Raw genomic sequence first — 18,452 nt, 5'->3', positions numbered from 1 at the left:
ACCCCCTTAGTCCTGTCTCCTGGCAGCGATGGTTGGTCAAGCACAGCTCTGCCTCTACTGTAAAATGAAGGAGTTGTATTAGACTCATTCTTTCCAACTACAGACATTTATGGGCACCTACTGCATACCAAAGACTACATTGTAAAATTGTGAGCCATTATGTTGAACACCTGAAACTTATATAATATTATACATCAACTAAACCTAAAAAAAAAAAAAAAAAAAAAAAAAAAAGAGTACATTGGACCCCACCAGTGATGAAATAGCCTCAAGTACAAAGAACTATGCCCAAGAGAAATGAGAGGCCACTTGCAGCCTTCAGCCAGGTCGGCTGGGAAGGTCCCTGGGAGGCCCTGCACTGGAGCCAGACCCTGAAGATGGATAGTTAGGGGCATTCCCAGCAGAGGGAAGGACATGGGTGTGGGAAAACTCAGGGTGTGCAGGGCCTACTTTGGCTGGAGTGTCAGGTGAATAGAGAGGAGCTCTCAGGAGCAAAGCAAGAAGGAGAATTGGGTCCACAGGTGGTTCGGGCCCTGCCTGGTGGGAGCTAGACCAAGGATCATCAGGAGGTGACAACTGCAGGGCCTTAGGGGTGGAGAAAGGGGCAAGCACTGGGCCTCCCCAAGCTTTGTGGGAGAGGAATGTTGGGGGATAATGACACTGGAAGGGGGACACGTGGGCGGAGGGCGCTGGTGGCAGGACACAGAAGAGAGTTGGATTTGGAGCTTCCCTGGTGGCGCAGTGGTTAAGAATCCGCCTGCCAATGCAGGGGACACGGGTTCGAGCCCTGGTCCGGGAAGATCCCACATGCCGCGGAGCAACTAAGCCCGTGCACCACAACTACTGAGCCTGCGCTCTAGAGCCCGTGAACCACAGCTACTGAGCCCACGTGCCACAACTACTGAACCCTGTGTACCTAGAGCCCGTGCTCCGCAACAAGAGAAGCCACCACAATGAAGCCTGTGCACTGCAACGAAGAGTAGCTCCCGCTCACCACAACTAGAGAAAGTCCGCGCACAGCAACAAACACCCAATGCAGCCAAAAATAAATAAAAATAAAAATTAAAAAATTTATTAAGAAAAAAAAAAAGAAAGTTGGATTTGGTAGGATATTTGTCTCTCAGGCGATTGGAAATGGAAGGCTGGAGCTAGGGAGAGATTAGGGAAAAGACTGCCCAAGGTTAAAGGCAGGCTGTGGCCGCCTTCTCAAAGGAGAGGTGTTGATAAGTGCTTTCAGAAGTTAAGTCTGGGAGGCTCCGTCGCTCTCCTTCCACCCCCAACAGTCTCTGGCAGGTTCACAAAGTGCATTAGCATGTGAAAGGCTCAGGAAGAAGTGGGATTGGGGAGAAGAGAGTGGTTTAGCTCCATTCTACTCACTGTGAGGTTGCTGTGGGTCTGGGGGCTCGGGCAGGCTCACTCATGGACTTCCTGGAAGAACATTTCAGACAAATAAACTTAAGCAGGGGGCAAAAAGATTTAATCATCTGTCAAAGTATTTATTAGTTTGCTTCTTTGTTTATTAACATTTTGAAGTAAACTAGCTTCAGCTCGAGGTCTGGATGGAGTCAGTGTGGTTAGCAGGTGTGCCCTGAGCCTTGTCCATCTCTACCAGAACCAGCTCCCCTTACAACATTTTAACCCACGAGGGTGGAATGACTATGTCTTTTCCAGATAGGGAAGCTATGGTTCAGATAGGTTCAGAAGTTGTCCCAAGATCACAGAGCAAGAAAGTAGGGAAGCCAGGACTGGGCTGGAACCAAGTGTCTCTCACCTCAGATTCCTTGCTCTTAACCTTCAGGGCTTACAACGTGGCAATTAAATTTAACTCTTAAAAAGTTGAAATTTAAAAATTTGTAGCAACATTAAATCTGTGGTTAGCAGATGAAGCAGCCAAGCTCCCCTTTCCCTCCACCGTGTCAGTGTGGACCGCCTGCCAGCTTGCTGCCTGAGCCTCCAGCTCTCTCAGGGTTGCTGGTTGTCCTGAGACACAGAAGGTAGAGGAAATGGCAGAGTCTCACCAGACCTGGGGGTTTGGTGGTACTGCTGGTAGAAAGGGGCAGGCTGAGAAGAAGAAACAATTTTTCAGGATGATGACAGTTCATTTGTCACCAGATAGACTTGGATCACCACTTATCAGCTATGGGACCTGGGACAAGGAATAAACTGTCTGAACCTCAGTTTCCCCAAGTTGTAAAATGAGGATGGTTATAGTATATGTGAAGTTGAAACACGCTACCATGTGTAACGCACTCAGCTTAAGGCCTGTGTGTGTAGATGGTAGCAGCCATTTATGTGAATTTTATTATTGGTGGTGTTCTTGTCAGGTGGTTGAGATGGGTCCTGAGGTTTCTTTAACATTCTGCAGGACTCTAATGAATTCCCATTTTGAGTCCTGTTAGAGCTGCAGGACTAGAGACCTCTCTTGAGAGGTCTGGAGTGGAAACTCTGATCTGAGAGTCTGCAGCACAAACAAAGGTGGTCTCTGGGTATCCGGAGCCAGGGTGGGGGTGGGGCATCTTCTGGAGGACAGCAGGCACAGGAGCTCGAAGATGCTACCTGAGGTTCTCTCGTTCTTCAGTCCCTGCTGAACACTCACAGACCGACTGCTCCTCCCCTGCCTCGTTGTCATCATCCTTGGGTAGGGAACAAGTCAGGGCTCTGGGATCAAAACCCTGGAGTTTGCCCTGCCAAGCTGTGTGAACTTGAGCAAGTCACTCAACGTCCCCAGTAGGCAGTTTCCCATGTGCAAAGGGGTGTATAATAATGTTAACCCTAGAGAAGAAGTTGAGAGGATGGGTCTAGACTCTAAAAAGAGGATATGAAAGCACTTAGTAAGCTTCAAAGGCCACACGAATGCAGGGCATAACTTTTCTCACAGGCCTGATACCAGTGGCACCTCTTCCACAAAGCCTTCCCAGATTGCCCAGTTGGAAGTGCTGCCCCCATCTAGAGGCACAAGTATGAGCACAGGAGAGGGCAGATCTCCTGAATCTGGCTAGTATCTTGGTAGTATCTCCTGACAGCCCTCTTGTTGTCTGTCCACCAAGCACTTTCCTAGCACTTGTCCTGTCCTCCATCTGTAGGATGCAAGACCAGCCAAGTTCATACTATGTGGCCCTGCCCTCTGACCACACACCTTGGTGTGTGGTGGAGTCCTTAACCCAAGTGCACCAGTAAGGTCTTTCCCTAAGGATTTACACATGGGCTTAGGATTGACAGGGAGACAATTCAGCATCTCTCTGAGTAATTAAACCTGTACCATGCAAAACTCAGAAGCTGGTAGCTTTCCTATACGACCATGTAGATGGGGAAACAGGGAAAGCTGTGATCAGGGAAGCAAAGACGAGGGATGAACAGAGAAGGCTTTCTGGGACCCTGCAGAGCTCCGTCACTTTCTGAAACTTCCTTCCAATGAAGTCCCTTTTTGACTTAAACTAGCACTTACAGGTTCTGGTACTTTCTTTTTTTAAAATTTTATTTATTTAATTAATTTATTTTTTGGCTGGGTTGGGTCTTCATTGCTGCATGAAAGCTTTCTCTTGCAGCGAGTGGGGGCTACTCTTCATTGAGGTGTGCAGGCTTCTCATTGTGGTGGTTCCTCTTGTTGCGGAGCACGTGCTCTAGGCAAGCGGGCTTCAGTAGTTGTGGCACGCGAGCTCAGTAGATGTGGCTCACAGGCTCAGTAGTTGTGGTACACAGGCTTAGTTGCTCCATGGCACGTGGGATCTTCCTGGACCAGGGATCGAACCTGTGTCCCCTGCATTGGCAGGTGGATTCTTAACCACTGCGCCACCAGGGAAGCCCTCTGGTACTTTCTAACCTTTTACAGAAAAAGAAACTTAAGTCTCAGAAAAGCTTACCAGTGTGTCTGGGGTCCCGTAGCAAGTTAGCAGAGATACCATATCACATATACATCCTTTTAATCAGGTTTTGAACAGATTGAGGTGTAATTGGCGTATAATAAACTGCACCTATGTAAAGTGTGCAATTTGATGAGCTTTGACATAGGTATATATTTGTGAAACCATTGTCACATTCAAGATAATGAATATATCATCACCCACAGAGGTTTCCTCCAGCCCCTTCTTAATCCCTCCAGCTCCTCCCTGACCCTTACCCCAGGGAACCACTGAACTGCTTTCAGTGCTGTAAATTAGTTTGCATTTTCCAGAATATTATATAAATGGAGTCATACAATATATACTCTTTTTTTGTCTTCTTTCAGTCAGCATAATTATTTTGAGATTCATCCATGTTGTATAGCTTAATAGATCCATTTTTGTGCTGAGTAGCAATCAATTTCATGGACATGCAACAATCTGTTTACCATTCACCTCTTGCTGAACATTTGGGTTGTTTGCAGGTTTTGGTTATTACAAATAAAGCTACTGTGAACATTCATGTATAAGTCTTTATAAGGCTCTGTGCTTTTGTGTTTTTTTTTTGGCCACTTGGCATGCGGGGGTGGGGTGGGCTGGGAGGTGTTCCCCCTGCAGTGGAAGCTCGGAGTCTTAACCACTGGACCGCCAGGGAAGTCCCTATGGCTATGTGCTTTTTTTTTTTTTTTTTTTTTTTTTTTTTTTTTTTGCGGTATGCGAGCCTCTCACTGTTGTGGCCTCTCCTGTTGCGGAGCACAGGCTCCAGATGCGCAGGCTCAGCGGCCATGGCTCACGGGCCCAGCCGCTCCGCGGCATGTGGGATTTTCCCGGACCGGGGTACGAACCCGTGTCCCCTGCATCGGCAGGCGGACTCTCAACCACTGCGCCATCCGGGAAGCCCTGGCTATGTGCTTTTATTTCTCATACAGAAATACCTAGGAGTAGAATGGCTCGGTCGTATGAAGGGTGGTCATATGGAAGTTATGTTATGTTTAACTTCTTAAAAAACTGCCAAACTGTTTTCCAAAGTGGTTACACTGTTTTACATTCCCACCAGTAGAGTAGGAAAAGTCTAGTTACTTCACATCCTCACCAAACACTTGACTTCAGTCTTTATAATTTTAGAAATTCTAATAAGTGTCCATAGTTTTAAGTTTTACCTTTAGGTCTGTCATCTATTTTGACTTAATTTTGGTGTATATATATGAGGTATCAATCAAATTTAATTTTTGTGTGTGTGTATGAGTATATCCAATTGTTCAAGCATCATTTGTTGAAAAGATTTTCCTGTTTACAATGAATTCACTTTCTTTAATAGATACAGGGCTATTTAAATTATTTCTTACTTTCTGAGTTAGTTTTCACACTTTGTATCTTTTGTTACGGAATTTGTCCATTTCACCTAAGTTGTCAAATTTATTGGCAAAACGTTTTTATGAATGATATCAAGCATCTTTTCATGTGCTTATTGGCCATTTGTATACCTTATTTGGAGTAATGTCTATTAAGATCTTTGGCCCAAGTTTTTAGTTATTTATTTGTCTTTTTATTGTCTATTTATTTGAATACTTGTGTCATAAGAATTCTTTATGTATTCTATATACAAGTCCCTTAACAGATTTATAATTTGCAAACATTTTCTCTCATTCTCTGAGTTATCTTTTACCTTTCTTGAGAGTGTTCTTTGAAGCGCAAAAATTTTTAATTTGATAAAGTCTATTTTATCTAATTGTTCTTTTGCTGCTTATGCATTTGGTGTCATATCTAAGAATCCGTTGTCTAATTCAAGGTTTACTACTGTGTTTTCTTCTAAGAGTTTTATAACTTTAGCTCTTACATTAAGGCATTTGATCTATTTTGAGTTACTTTCTGTATATGATATGAGCTAAGAGTTTCAACTTTGTTTTTTTGCGTGTGAATATCCAACTGTCTCAGCACAATTTGTTGAAAAAACTATTCTCTAACAATAGAATGGTCTTTGCACCCTTGCTGAAAGTCAACTGACCATAGACACACAGGGTTTATTTATGGACTCTCAATTCTATTCCATTGATCTATTTGTCTGTCCTTATGCTGCCACCACACTGTCTTCATTACTGTTGGCTGCTTTGTAGTAAGTTTTGAAGTGAGGAAGTATGTCCCCCAACTTTGTTCTTCTTTTTCAAGATTGTTTTGGCTATTCTGGGTCCCTTGCAATTCCATATGAATTATAGGATCAGCTTGTCAATTTCTACAAAGGTGTTAGCTGGGATTCTGATACAGGTTGTGTTGAATATGTAGATCAAATGGGGAGTACTGCTATCCTAATAATATTAAGTCTCCTGGAACTTCCTTGGTGGTCCAGTGGTTAAGACTCCATACTCCCAATACAGGGGGCCCAGGTTCGTTCCCTGGTCAGGGAACTAGATCCCACATGCCACAACAAAGATCCTGCACTTGGCAATGAAAATCTCATGTGCCACAACTAAAACCTGGCCCAGCCAAATACATAAATAAATATTTTTAAAATATATATATTAAGTCTCCTGATCCATGAACATGGGGATGTTTTTCCATTTATTTAGACCTTCTTTAATTTCTTTCAACACTGTTTTCTAATGTTTCTCATTTCTTCTGTTAATTTTTTTTTTTTTTGCGGTATGCGGGTCTCTCACTGTTGTGGCCTCTCCCGTTGCGGAGCACAGGCTCTGGACGCACAGGCTCAGCGGCCGTGGCTCACGGGCCCAGCCGCTCTGCGGCATGTGGAATCTTCCCGGACCGGGGCACGAACCCGTGTCCCCTGCATCGGCAGGCGGACTCTCAACCACTGCGCCACCAGGGAAGCCCTCTTCTGTTAAATTTATTCTTAAGTATTTTATTCTTTTTGATACTATTGTAAATGGAATTGTTTTCTTAATTTTATTTTCAGATTGTTGATTAGTATATAGAAATACAATTGATTTTTGCATATTGATCTTTTACCCTGAAACCTTCCTGAACTTGCTTATTAGTTCAAATAGTATTTTTGTGTATGTGTGTGTGGATATCTTAGGACTTTCTATATACAAAATGATGTCATCTGCAAATACAGGTACTTTTATTTCTTCCTTTCTAATATTGATGCCTTTTATTTCTGTTTCTAATTGCCCTGACTAGAACTTCTAGTACAATTTTGAGTAGAAATAGTGAGAGCAGACATCCTGATCTTAGAGAGAAAGCACCAACTATGAAAGTATTAACATCATATTAAGGATGTGAGCTGTGGGATTTTTGTAGATGTCCTTGATTAGGTTGAGGAAATTCCCTTCTATTTCTAATTTGTTTGTTTGTTTTTAAATTATAAATGGGTTTTAGATTGTGTCAAATGCTTTTTTTGTTTTGTTTTGTTCTGCATCTTTTGAGATAATCATGTGCTTCTTAAAAATTCTGTTGATAAAGTGTATTACATTAATTGACATTTGGATATTTAACCAACCTTGCAATGTTCCTGGGATAAATCCCACTTGGTCATGGTCATGGTGTAATTCTTTTTATATGTTGCTGGATTCAGTTTGCTAATATTTTGTTAAGGATTTTTGCATCCATATTCCTAAGAGATATGGGTCTGTAGTTTTCTTGTGATTTCTTTGGGTTTGGTATCAGGGTAATTCTGCCTGATAGAATGAGTTGAGAAGTGTTCCTTCCTTTTCTACTTTCTGGAAGAGTTTATGAAAACATTGATATTAATTCTTTTTTAAATATTTGGTAGAATTCATCAGTGAAGACATCTGAGCCTGTGGGTAATTTTTTAAGTTAATATTCTGATGTCTTTACTTGTTATAGGTCTTTACAGATTGTCTGTTTCTTCTTAAGTCAGTTTCAATGGTTTGTTTCTTTCTAGGAATTTGTCCATTTATTGGTATCTAATTTATTGGTATATAATGTTCATAGTATTTCTTTTTAATCTTTTTTATTTCTGTAATGTCAGTAAGAATGTTACCTCTTTCATTTCTAATTCTAGTAATTGAGTCTTTTTTTGGTCTTTTTTTTTCTTTTTAAATTTATTTATTTATTTATGGCTGCATTGGGTCATTGGTTGCTGCACACAGGGCTTTCTCTTGCTGTGGCGAGTGGGAGCTACTCTTCGTTGCGGTGTGCAGGCTTCTCATTGTGGTGGCTTCCCTTGCTGCGGAACATGGACTCCAGATGCGTGAGCTTCAGTAGTTGTGGCATGCGGGCTCAGTTGCTCCGCGGCATGTAGGATCTTCCCAGACCAGGGCTTGAACCCATGTCCTCCGCACTGGCAGGTGGATTCTTAACCACTGCGCCACCCGGGAAGTCCCTTTTTTTTTTTCTTGATAGTTCTAACTAAAGGTTTGTCAATTTTGTTGATCTTTAAAAAAAACAAAACAGCTTTTGGTTTATTGATTTTCTCTGTTTTTCTATCCTCTATTTCACTAATTTACACTCTAATTTTTATTTATTTATTTTATTTATTTTTATTTTTTTCTTTTTGCGGTATGTGGGCCTCTCACTGTTGTGGCCTCTCCCGTTGCGGAGCACAGGCTCCAGATGCGCAGGCCCAGCGGCCATGGCTCACGGGCCCAGCCGCTCCGCGGCATATGGGATCCTCCCAGACCGGGGCACGAACCCGTATCCCCTGCATCGGCAGGCGGACTCTTAACCACTGCGCCACCAGGGAGGCCCTCTAATTTTTATTATTTCCTTACCACTGCTTGTTTTAGACTTAGTTTGTTCTTCCTTTTCCAGTGTCTTAAGGTGGAAGGTTAGGTTATTGATTTGAGATCTTTCTTGTTTTATAATATAAGTATTTACAGCTATAAATGTCCCTCTAAGCACTGGTATAGCTGCATCCCATAAGTTTTGGTATGTTGTGTATTCATTTTCATTTATTTCAAGGTATTTTCTAACTTCCCTTGTGATTTCTTCTTTATTTTCTTGATTTGTATTGTTTTGCTTTCTTTTATTGTGTGTGTGATTTCTGCTGTGATTTCAGAGTTGTTGCTTAATTTCTACATATCTGTGAATTTTCTAAATTTCTTTTTGTCATTAATTTCTAATTTTATCCCATGTGGGTTAGCTTTCATTTCTGAAAGTTATTTTTCCTGGGTAAAAACATTTTAGGTTGATATTTATTTTTCCTTTCTGTATTTTAAAGACTTGGCTCCACGGTCTTCTTGCTTGCATTGTTTCTTTTTTCTTTCCTTCTCATTTTATAAATCAATACTCCTAAGAGGTTAGTAAATGTTTCACATGAGAGATACTTAAGTTTTATGTAGGAGTACAATTTGCCTTGAGTCACAGTTAATAAGTCATAAATCATGGATATTACTTGCCTTGTGATGAGCCTAGTTTCACTTGAAAAACTTGGAGAGAAGAGGTTAGTTATATATATTCTCAAATTCAAATTTTGTAGTCACCAATTCTCTTGATTTCCTTTTTGACTCAGTGGTTAAGATTGTGTTACTTAGTTTCCACGTATTTGTGGATTCTCCTATTTTCGTGATTCAGTTGATTTCTAGTTTCATTTCATTTTGTTCAGAAAATCTTGGTGTGATTTCCATATTCTTCAATTCATTAAACTCTACGGTGACATACATGTCATCTATCCTGGAGAAAGTTCTGTGATTGCTTGAGAAAAATGTAAATTATTCTGCTATTGGGCAAAAAGTTTTGTACATATCTTTTAGATCCATTTTTTATAATGTTGTCCAGATCCACAGATTTTTAAAATTGATTTCTGTCTCATTTTTTGTTTTTTTAAACATAGATTTTATTTATTTATTAATTTTTGGCTGCGTTGGGTCTTCATTGCTGCGCGCAGGCTTTCTCTAGTTGTGGCGAGCGGGGGCTACTCTTTGTTGCGGTGCTCATTGCAGTGGCTTCTCTTGTTGCAGAGCACGGGCTCTAGGCACAGGCTTCCATAGTTGTGGCTCGAGGACTTCAGTAGTTGTGGCTCCAGAGCTCTAGAGCACAGGCTCAGTAGTTGTGGCACATGGGCTCTAGAGCGCAGGCTCAGTAGTTGTGGCACACGGGCTTAGTTGATCCGTGGCCTGTGGGATCTTCCTGGACCAGGGCTCAAACCCACATCCCCTGCATTGGCAGGTGGATTCTTAACCACTGTGCCACCAGGGAAGTCCTCAATGTTTTATCCATTATTGCAAGTCCTGTATTAAAGTCTCCTACTATTATTGTGTTTCTCTCAATTTCTCCTTTCAGATCTGCCAATATTTGATTTACATACTTTGGTGATTTGATGCTGGGTGCATATATATTTACAATTGCTGTATCTTCCTATTGAATGACCCTTTTATCATTATGTAATGATCTTCTTTGTCTCTAGTGACAGTTTCTGGCTAAAAGTCAGCTTTGTGTGGTTTAAATATAGCCACTTCTGCTTTGTTTTGGTTAACATTTGCATGAAATATCTTTTTCCATCACTTCACTTTCAGCCTATGTGTGTCCTAGAATCTAAAGTGAGTGTCTGGTAGACAACAGATCTTGGCTTTTTATCCATTCAGCCACTATGTATCTTTTTGAAGGTCTAATTGTCTTTATTATGTGATTCATGACTCAGGTAGCATTCCATCTAGGAACTAGAAGGAGGTCCAGAGGGGAAGGCTTTTAGAGGCAGAAGGACGGTGGGGCAAGGATGTTACTAGCAAAAGGAAAAAAAAAATTGTTTCAGGCCAGGTCATCTTCTTTGGCAGGGAAGGGAAGGGTGGGGATTATGCAGATTGTCTCACTGATTAGTGCTAATTAGGAAATTTAAGGTATTTATTTAAAAGCCACATTCCTGGGAGAGGTTGAAAGTACAATTAAGTCTTGGTTTGCTGTCCTGGGGGCAAATAACTCCATTTTGGGTTTGTTACTGCTTTTTAACAATTCCCCCCTTTTGATCAAACTCTCACCCTGAGAGATGTGATCAAAATTTAAGGTATTAGTGCTACTCTGAGCTATGTATCTATGGATGCTTGGTGTGGTATCCACAGATCATAATGTTTTGTTTAATCCCTGTGACATTCACAGGTCATGGTTCCAGTTTCCTAATCCTTAAAGTGGTCATTCTCCTTGTTCCTTTTCTGACATCCCAGTCTTAGGGAGATCATTTGCTTGACATTTAACAGCTGTGAACACGCATTTCAAAGCTTTTGAGAGAATATAATGCACCAGGGGGATTTTTATGATAACTATAAGCAGGAGAATTCCCAGTGTTTGGAGTGTACTTTGGAGCCATGGTCCCCAAGACCCAAACCAATCAGAATCAAATAAGTCAAAGAAAGACCCTATTGAAAGAGTCATCTTCTTAAGTCAAGTTTGCTCAATAATGTTACGTAACTGAGTTTCAACTTTCCCAGAAGTATTAACCCAGGTATAACAGGTACACTTGCATTGTTTCTGACAAAAAAATATATGCTATCCTTATTTTTGTCTGTTTGTATGTAGTGTGTCTTTTTTTCCTCAGGCTGCTTTTAAGTCTTTCTCTTTATCACTTTTTTTTTTTGAAACTATTATTTTATTAAGGAATCCACTTCTATGACTTATGAAGCCCAGGCTGAGTTAATAGTGATGAGTTCTGGAGGTAATGACACCCCACTCTGACTTTCTGGTTATAACCACTGTCTTCTCTCTCTATCCCAACTGAAATCCCAGACTCATGAGGCCTCAATCCCTGCCCTCCTATTCCTGGAAGATGCCAAAGCCAACTATGTAAAAGCCTTTTTCAGAGGAAAAGATGACTTTTGTCTTCCCAGAAGACAAACCCTCTACTTTGCTTTATGAGGCAGATAGCAACCCCAAACCACAGAAAGGTTGAGAATTCTCTTTATCACTTTTTAAAAACAATTTTGATATACTTTGGTATAGGTTTTTTTTTTCTTTTTCTTTTTCTTTTTTTTTCTTGGCTGAGTAGAGAGTACTTATTGATGGTACATGACAAAGTAGGGGTCCTCCAAAGTAGGGCTTTGGAGAGCCCCAACTGTGATGGGGTCACAGTTTCTTATTCTTAGAAACTGTCAAGAACAAGAGATTCTCAGAGTCTTGGGAGATTGAGTTGAGGCAAGGACTCCCCAGAAGCTGAGGACCTCTCTCTTCCTCTTGTGTTCTTAGTAGGGCTGATGGTCCAGGGACTCTTACTCCTTGGAGGCCATGTGGACCATAAGGTTCATCACCCTGTTGCTATAGTCAGATTCATTGTCGTACCAGAAAATGAGCTTGATAAAGTGGTCATTGAGAGCAGTGCCAGCCCTAGCATCAAAGGTGGAAGAGTAGGGCTTCCCTGGTGGCACAGTGGTTGAGAGTCCGCCTGCCGATGCAGGGGACACGGGTTTGTGCCCCGGTCCGGGAAGATCCCACATGCCGCGGAGCGGCTGGGCCCGTGAGCCATGGCCGCTGAGCCTGCGCGTCCGGAGCCTGTGCTCCACAACGGGAGAGGCCACAGCGGTGAGAGGCCCGCGTACCACAGCAAAAAAAAAAAAAAAAAGGTGGAAGAGTGGGTGTCACTGTTAAAGACTCAGGAGACAGTCTGGTCCTTAATGTAGCCCAGGATGCCCTTAACGGACCCTTTGATACCTACTTTACCACCTTCTTGATGTCATCATATTTGGCACCTTTCTCCAAATGGAGGTCAGGTCCAGAACCAACACATTGTGGGTGGGGACATGAGAGGCCACGCCAGTGAACTTCCCATTCAGCTCAGGGATAACCTTGCCTACAGCCTTGGCAGCACCAATAGAAGCTGGGATAATGTGCTGGGCACCCCCATGACCATCACACCACAGCTTCCCAGAGGAACTATCCACTGTCTTCTGGGGGGCAGTGATGGCATAGACTGTGGGTATGAGTCCCTCCATGATGCCAAAGTTGTCATGGATGATGTTGGCTGGGGGGAGTGGGGGCAAGCAATTGGTGATGCAGTAGGCATTGCTGACAATCTTGAGTGAGTTGTCATATTTCTCATGGTTCACGCCCATGACATACATGGGGGCATCAGCAGAAGGAGCAGAAATGATGACCCTTTTGGCTCCACCCTTAAAATGAGCCCCAGCCTTCTCCAAGATAATGAAGACACCAGTGGACTCCACAACATATTTGGCACCAGCATCATCCTATTTGATGTTGGTGGGATCTCACTTCTGAAAGATGGAGATGGGCCTTCCATTGATGACAAGCTTCCCATTCTTATCTTTCTGCCATTGAATTTGCCATGGGTGGAATCATACTGGAACATGTAGACCATGTAGTTGAGGTCAATGAAGGGGTCATTGATGGAGACATTATCTACTTTGCCAGAGTTAAAAGTAGCCCTGGTGGGACTTCCCTGGTGGCTCAGTGGTTGGGAATCCGCCTGCTAATGCAGGGGACACAGGTTCAAGCCCTGGTCTGGGAAGATCCCACATGCCAAGGAGCAGCTAAGCCCGTGCACCACAACTACTGAAGCCCGAGTGCCTGGAGCCCATGCTGTGCAACAAGAGAAGGCCCCGCTCGCCACAACTAGAGAAAGCCCACGCACAGGAACAAAGACCCAAAGCAGCCAAAAATAAATAAATAAATTTATTTATTTATTTATTTTTAAAAAAGTAGTCCTGGTGACCAGGCACCCAATACAGCTGTATTCGTTTACTCCAGCCTTCACCATCATGTCTCAGTGACACGGCTGGCACTGCACAAGAAGATGCAGCTGTCTTGGGAATTCCCTGGTGGTCCAGTGGTTAGGACTCTGCTTTCACTGCCAAGGGCCCAGGTTCAATCTTGGTCTCTCTTGTGCTTTCTGTTGGATGGGGAAGACCAGAGAGCTTGGTATAGTTTCTTTATGTTTACAGTGCTTGGGGTTATCTTAGATCTATGGATTTATTATTTTTATCAAATTTAGAAATGTTTCAGTTAATTTTTTCCTTCAAATATATTTTCCTGTCTTCTTCCCTCAGGTTACATATATAGAAATATTAGGTCACTTGAAGTCATCTCACAGCTCACTGATGCCATGTTATTATTATTATTATTTTTTTTAGCCTTTTTTCTCTAGGTGTTTTATTTTGTATAGTTTCTATTACTATGTATTAAAATTCACTAATCTTCTGCCATGTCTAGTGTTCTATTAATCCATCTAGTGTATTTTTTTTTTCTTTTTTTTTGGTGGTATGTGGGCCTCTCACTGTTGTGGCCTCTCCCGTTGCGGAGCACAGGCTCCAGACGCGCAGGCTCAGCGGCCATGGCTCACGGGCCCAGCCGCTCTGCGGCACGTGGGATCCTCCCAGACCGGGGCACGAACCCGTGTCCCCTGCATCGGCAGGCGGACTCTCAACCACTGCGCCACCAGGGAAGCCCTATCTAGTGTATTTTTATCTCAGACATTATAGTTTTCATAATTTCAACTTGGGTCTTTTAAAAAATACCTTCTATATCTCTACTTAACATGGTCAGTCTTTTCTTTATCTTCTTGCACATATGGAATATAGTTAGAATAACTGTTTTAATGTCTGTGATATGGACTTCCCTGGCGATCCAGTAGTTAAGACTCTGTGCTTCCACTGTAGGGAGAACGGGTTCGATCCCTGGTTGGGGAATTAAGATCCTGCATGCTGTGCAGCCAAAAAAAAAAAAAAAAAAGTCTGTAATAACTCTGTCATCTGGATAATTTCTAGGTAGGTTTCAATTGATTGGTTTTTCTTTTCATTATGGGTCATATTTTCCTGTTTCTTTTTTACCTGCTAATTTTTATTGGTTGCCAGGCATTAAGAATTTTATTTTATCAGTTGCTGGATTTTTGTGTGTGTGTGTGTGTGTGTGTATTCTTTTTTTTTTTTTTTTTTTTTTGCGGTACACGGACCCCTCACTCCTCGGGCCCCCCACCCCCACCCCGCCGTGGAGCACAGGCTCCAGATGCACAGGCTCAGCGGCCATGACCCACGGGCCCAGCCGCTGCACGGCATGTGGGATCCTCCCAGACCAGGGCACAAACCTGCGCCCCCTGCGCTGGCAGGCGGACCCCCAACCACTGCACCACCAGGGAAGCCCTGTGTGTGTGTATTCTTATAAATGTCCTTGAGCTTTGTCCTGGGGTGCAAAAGTTACTTGAGAACAGTTTGGTCCTTTCAGATCTTACTTTTGTTAGAGGGGGCCAGAGCAGTGTTTAGTTTTTTCCCACTTTCGAGCCAAAAATTCTTCTGATGCTGGCTCTACTCAGTGTCCCATTAATTGTGTGGTTTCTACTCTGGTTTGTGGGAACCAGCACTATTCGCAGCTCTCTGTGAGCTCCAAGGATTATTCTCTCTCATCCTTTTGGGTGGTGCTTACTGTGCTTTCTGGTGGTTTCCTCACATGCATGCACTGAGCAGAATTACTGCAGAGGTACCCTGTGTAGAGCTCTAGTGTTCTCTGTGTGCAGCTCTTGCCCTTTTGGTTCTCTGCCTTGTGTTCAGTACTCCCAGCTTTTCAGTGTCTTCTCAGTGTGGGGAGGCTGCCAGACTTCACCTGCCTTCCTCTCGCTGCGCTCTGGTCTGGAAACTTTCTTCAGGCAGTGAGGTGGGGCATTTATAGGGCTCACCTCATTTGTTTCCTTACGCCCAGAAGTCACTATTTTTCCCTGTCTGGCATCCAATGTCTTGAGAACCACCGTTTCATATATTTTGCGGGGTATTTTATTTTATTTTATTTTATTTTTATTTTTATTTTTTTGCAGTATGCAGGCCTCTCACTGTTGTGGCCTCTGCCGTTGCGGAGCACAGGCTCCGGACGCGCAGGCCCAGCAGCCATGGCTCACGGGCCCACCTGCTCCACGGCATGTTGGATCTTCCCAGACCGGGGCACGAACCCGCGTCCCCTGCATCGGCAGGCAGACTCTCAACCACTGCGCTACCAGGGAAGCCCTTTGCGGGGTATTTTAGTTGTCTTTGGTGGGGATGTAAATCCAGTCCCTGTTACTCCATCTCAGCTGGATGCAGAAATCCTTATGATCATTGGTTGATTTGTTCAGTTGGCATTTACTGAGGGCAAGCTTGCTGTGTGCCCACCTCACACCAGGCTTGCTCATCTCCAAACACTCCAAATATTCCTGTCTCAGGGCCTTTGCGTGGGCCCTCTTCTCTGCCCAGAATGCTCTTTCTAGCTGTTCTTCCCTCCCTCAGCTCAAAGGCCTTCTCAGACTAACCTGTGTAAAGCTAATTGCTCTCTTTTATTTCCATCACACTTATGCTTTCCTTTACAGCTTCTTTTACTAGAATGTAGGCAGGAGTTTTTGTCCAGTTCCCCACAGCCAGCTCAGGGCCAGGCACACTGTCAGTGTTCAATAAATATTTATTGAAAGAGTGCGGTCTTTGCATATTTCAGGGTGCCTGTCATATAACAGAGCCCAGTCAACTTGGAGGTGCTTGGCCGGTGGGAACACAGCTCCCTGCCTGAAGGTGCCCAGCAAGGAAGGGAGACCAGGCCCCTGAACTGAGGCCCCCCTCAGCTGCGCTCTCCTTAGTGATAACCAAAGGCCCCACGTGCCTGCCTGGGAGGGCTGACAGGTGGGGCTGATGAGTTGCAGACCCAGGTCTCCGCCCAGCACAGAGCCAGATGCTGGGCAGGAGCCAGAGCCAAGCTTCCATGACACTGTTGTCTTCAAAGCCCCTGTCCCACCCTAGGCCCTGGGTGGGGATTTCAGGCCTCACCAAACCCCTCAGAGTGTCTGCCACCAGCCTCTGGGAAAAGATGGAGCCATCCCCTGGTTCTAGTCCCAGATCTAGTTGTGTGACCGTTGACAACTATTAGAATGCTCACAGGATTAGAGGTTGGCTCTATAAAGTAAATAGTACTTTGTAAACTGCAGACCTTCTACAAGTACTCACTGAGCCTTAGGAAATTTCTGTTCCAAAACCCTACTTTTTTTTTTTTTTTTTTTTTTTTTTTTGCGGTACGCGGGCTTCTCACCGCTGTGGCCTCTCCCGTTGCGGAGCACAGGCTCTGGACACACAGGCTCAGCGGCCATGGCTCACGGGCCCAGCTGCCCCGCGGCATGTGGGATCTTCCCGGACCGGGGCACGAACCCGTGTCCCCTGCATCGGCAGGCGGACTCCCAACCACTGCCCCACCAGGGAAGCCCCCAAACCCCTACTTTTGACAGAGGAAGGGACTGTTTAAATGAGATGATGTATGTAGACTGCTTAGCACCAGGCTTGGGACTTTGTGTTTGTATTCTAGCTACTAACCAGCTGCCTACCTCTGGCTGAACAACCAACAGCCTGCACCCCCTCAGCTGGGGGCTTTGATCCATCTGTCCGCAATAAGGATTATAGCTACCATTTTTTGAGCATTTACCAGGTGTCAGGCCATGAGCTCAGCACTTTGCGTGCATGATCTAATTCTCTCATCATAGGCTGAAATAGTTGTTATTATTTCCAGTGAGGAAACTGAGGCTCAGAGACATTGGGTAATTTTCCCAAGACCCTGAAACTAGTAAGTGGCTGAAGCAGTGTTCAAACCCCAGGGTGGGAGGTCTCCAAGCTTCTAGGTCCTGGCTTCTCTTCCCTTAGCATTCTCTTCTAATAAGTGGTATTTCCTGCCAGCTACTCCTTCCTGGGCCTTTGGGGAAGGTTTCTGAGAGTCCATTTGGCCAGTCACTGGATCAGGGCAAGACAGGGTCTAAAACCTCCAGCTGAGAGTCTGCCCCGAGGCCCAGCTATGAGCTTGTGGAGTTGGCAGTGAGGAAGTCTCTGAGAGTCAGAGAAAATCCCATGTTAAAAACACCCCCCTGGGGGAAGGAGAGGGGGTTGGGCAGGAGCCCACAGACGCAAGGGTTCACTCAGCAAGTGCCTGCCAGCTGGTTCTCCAGGAGCGGCCAGTTGTACATTCCCCACAGGATGGCGGGAGCTGCAGATACAGGCAGGCGAGTGAATCTGGCCCGTGGGAGCTCCACATGGGCAAGGTCACTCAGATGGGGCCACCCAGGGGGCCTGGCCTCTCTAGGAGGGGATGGAGCTTGAATCAGCCTTGGAGCATCTCATCAATTTGGATGAAGGAGTGGGGGTGGGATGAGCAGCCTTTTCAGCACAGAGAAGCCCTGAGTGCCACCCAGGCCATCCGCCTTTCCTGGGCTCCTGGCCTGCGCCCCACTATGTGTCCACACCACAGTCCCTAAGTGAGGGGTCGTTAGTGCTTGGTACATGAAGAAACTGAGCCCAGGGTCCAAGACTGCGGGTGGGATGTGCTGAATGCCAGGTGATGAGTTGGATTATTCTTAGGGAGGCCATGGAGGGCCATGGGAGATTCCTAAGCATCAGTAAGTTACCTGGGCAATGTCTGGGGCCGCTTATTGCAGGGGACGAGAGCGGAGGCCAGAGACAGTGTAGAGGCTGTTGGAGCAATCTTTTTTTTTTTGGCCGTGCCGCACAGCGTGCGGGATCTTAGTTCCCCGACCAGGGATCGAACCCGCACCCCCTGCCGTGGAAGTGCCGAGTCCCAACCACTGGACCACCAGGGAATTCCCTGTTGGAGCAATCTTGAGGGGCTATGAGGCAGACCTGGGCCTGGGCGAGAGCTGGAAAGGCCTGAGCAATGGGACTGTGCTGATGGGAGGTGCAGAAGATGTAAACAGTAAGGGATCTTAAAGACCAT

The 18,452-nt window shown here is 44.5% G+C and overlaps 1 pseudogene; it reads right to left on the bottom strand.

Moving 5' to 3' along the window:
- Positions 1 to 12,428: 12,428 nt before the first annotated feature.
- LOC132488168 (glyceraldehyde-3-phosphate dehydrogenase-like) lies at positions 12,429 to 13,494 on the bottom strand (annotated as a pseudogene).
- Positions 13,495 to 18,452: the final 4,958 nt, after the last annotated feature.

The sequence above is a fragment of the Mesoplodon densirostris genome, chromosome 4 (assembly GCF_025265405.1).
Source record: "Mesoplodon densirostris isolate mMesDen1 chromosome 4, mMesDen1 primary haplotype, whole genome shotgun sequence".
NCBI lineage: Eukaryota > Metazoa > Chordata > Mammalia > Artiodactyla > Ziphiidae > Mesoplodon > Mesoplodon densirostris.
This window is presented reverse-complemented; position numbering and strand designations above follow the sequence as displayed.